At 35.7% G+C, this 2785-nt stretch overlaps 1 protein-coding gene across 5 annotated transcripts in view; it reads right to left on the bottom strand.

Annotated features, from left to right (window-relative positions):
• Positions 1-2785, bottom strand: part of LOC100745731 (myocyte-specific enhancer factor 2) — a 73673-nt gene that overhangs the window by 22606 nt on the left and 48282 nt on the right. The window contains exon 1 of one of the 5 annotated variants that reach the window (XM_033319836.1): positions 156-209. The exons of the other annotated variants lie outside the window; for them this stretch is intronic. The gene's annotated coding sequence lies outside the window, so the exon portion shown is untranslated. Of the gene's footprint in view, positions 1-155; positions 210-2785 lie in introns of those variants that run through there. 5 annotated transcript variants of the gene reach the window in all.

Below are 2785 nucleotides of genomic sequence, written 5' to 3'. Positions count from 1 at the left end.
GCGCGCGCCTCGACCAGTTCGCGGTCGAGCCTGAAATAAAGATTTGAGGAAGTCGCGTGGAGAGCACGGGAACGAAAGAAAGAGAGAGGAAGAGAAATAGAGAAAGAGGGTAAATGAGAGAGGAGGAGGGGGGCGCCTGGCCGTGTTGCACATACCAGTCGGTCCACCTCGCCTCTGAAGTTCGCCTCGGCACGCCGAACTAACGTCGACGAGGTTCAACCGTTGATTGGCTCTCGCCGAGATCGACGTCAGACGCCGACTCGCCAATTGCGCGCCGCCGTATGTGCCGCGCATGCGCACCGCTTTCAGCCTCGACAGTCGCGCTGGCATTTCAGCTTCGACCGCGCGTTGAACGACGTTATTACAGTTTCGTGTTATAATCTTCCACTGTCAATTAGTCCTTTTTTATGTCCATATATGGATGATCGAGTCTTTTAATTATTTTAACACGTTGATTGCCACGCAAATTTTATATATTATGTCCTGGAAGTAATAAATTGAAATATATTATATTATAACATTTAATTTTTGAAAAATATATTGTATTTGCGCACTTTCTTCTGACGATGTTATCTAAATCATTCACATTGTTGAAAATTGTTTAGTCCATGAAATTTATCTTATTTGAACTGTTCGGAACAATTTAGTTCTAAATTTAGTTCTACACAATTTAGTAACGTGGGTCACCGGTGGTCATCGTGGTAGTCAACGTGTTATGGTCACATTTTGCGCTTAGAAAATTCAATTACATGATCTAAAAAGAAAAGGAAATTTTTTATTTGAAGTGATTAACCCAGCTGCGCATTTTATATCATTTCTAACCTAGTCCTGTTTTTTTAACGCTAAGAAATGTTTTACTTTAATTTCCTTTTGATTTTCAATTTCAATTTTATGCTGCAGTTTTGCTTAAAATATTATAAGTCTCCTTGCTTGTTGAAGTAAGAGTAAAATTGGCATATAAAAATTCGAGAATCACAGCAAGGTTAAAAATTAGATAAAGTATTGTAGATAATAAAAATAAAAGTAAATAATAGTAAGTAATAGAAGATATTTGAAATCTGCAAAATATGAGATACTTAAAAGAAATGTTTAGATAACAAGTGAATATTATTAAAAAATGTCAACTTTTATAGATATTGTCAACATATTATATAAATAAAAATGAAGAAATTATTCTAACAAAAATATACCAGATGAGGCTTTTGAAGCATCAACATATGACTATTCTTTTTATTTCAAATGTAAAGGATTTCCAAATAAAGCATAACATTCAGAATAATATACATTCTTTTAAGAATATAGGAAAGTAACCGAAATATTGCTGGTCATTCATAAACGTTTCGCCCATAAGTTGTAAGTCGGTTCATGTCGGAGTCAATGTAAATTATAACCACAAAAGTTCAGATAGCTATGCGTAAAAGTGGCATCTTTACACTTTATTAATATTTCGCCAGCCAGAAATAACGACGCGGTTAAAGAATTTAACCGACTACACTGTGTCACCTGTGGTACTCAAAGTGTACGTTGGAGGATGAAAATAACGAATGCATTATAAACGGTACCCCATTCGAACTACGATTATCGATCGATACATGTACATTATTATACATGTGTTCTATCGATCGTTCGAGTAATAAATCAAAGTCAAATATGTGCCGTTTCTAACATAACAACATAAGATAAAATTCTACCGAGTAAACTGTCAGACGTAAATATATTCGATATTTGATTTTGATTATCTGCGATTAGAGTTCGAATTTGATTCGATTAATCAGATTTTCATACATAGCACAATCGATTTCTTAAATATCGAAAGATTTCGATGTCGATACAAAAGATTTTGATTACATAGTTGTATCATCGAATTTTGATTTATCCAAGTTCCGAGCTTAAGATCCTTAAGTCATTGAGTATGAGATTACATAGACATGATACCACGCATAATGGAAACGTCACTTTTACGTGTCAATAGCTTGACGCGAGTACAGTTCTCCTACCAGTATAATGTCACAGCTGAACTATCAATCCGTACATGTATATATATTAGTCTCATTTATCCCTGCCTAATCCGTTATATACACATACAATGCCAGATTTTTAATCCCATACGTTTTGTTTTATTATGTCTATCCAACATATGTTACACGCATAATATACAAACATTAAACATTCATTGAGTACATCAGTCTACAAAAACATGAACATTATTTATATTTATCCAAAAAACTTCCACAAATGCCGTTATGCAGATCATTTCTTATTAATCAAAGTTTGTCAACCGTATTAGTTAATTTGAGGTTATGTTATGTTAAATTCTCGTCATTGCGGTTATGACAGTGAATCGTTCGATTGAAAAGGAATTAACTGATGAAAATCAGGGAGAGATCATGCTTTTATAGTGACAAATGGAATGCTAGGAGAAAATTGTTGACGCTACCAGGCAATATTCTAACTTGTATGGGATCGGTATTTGAAATTGACAAGACGATTGATCGAATATTGCGGCGAATACGTCGAATTACGGGGGCAGACAAATACAGAGGCCATATCACGGCGGATGCCATCGGTAAACTCGAAAATCCAACTCGATAAATATTAAACGAGCCGAGACGCTTGATGGCTGCTAGCGACTAGCTTCCATCAGTTATTCGCCAGCCATCCGACAGCCGTGCGAAATGAAATTGAATCGAGGAGCCACATTCGAGTCGCTTGAACACTTCGAATCTGATTACGTAATATTTCAAATCAATTTCGATAGATTGGGGGGGGGGGGGTTTTTTCAAAA

This window comes from Bombus impatiens, unplaced genomic scaffold, assembly GCF_000188095.3.
Source record: "Bombus impatiens unplaced genomic scaffold, BIMP_2.2 scf_0217, whole genome shotgun sequence".
Taxonomy (NCBI): domain Eukaryota; kingdom Metazoa; phylum Arthropoda; class Insecta; order Hymenoptera; family Apidae; genus Bombus; species Bombus impatiens.
Note: the sequence above shows the minus strand (reverse complement) of the source record. Positions and strands in the feature narration are given on the sequence as shown.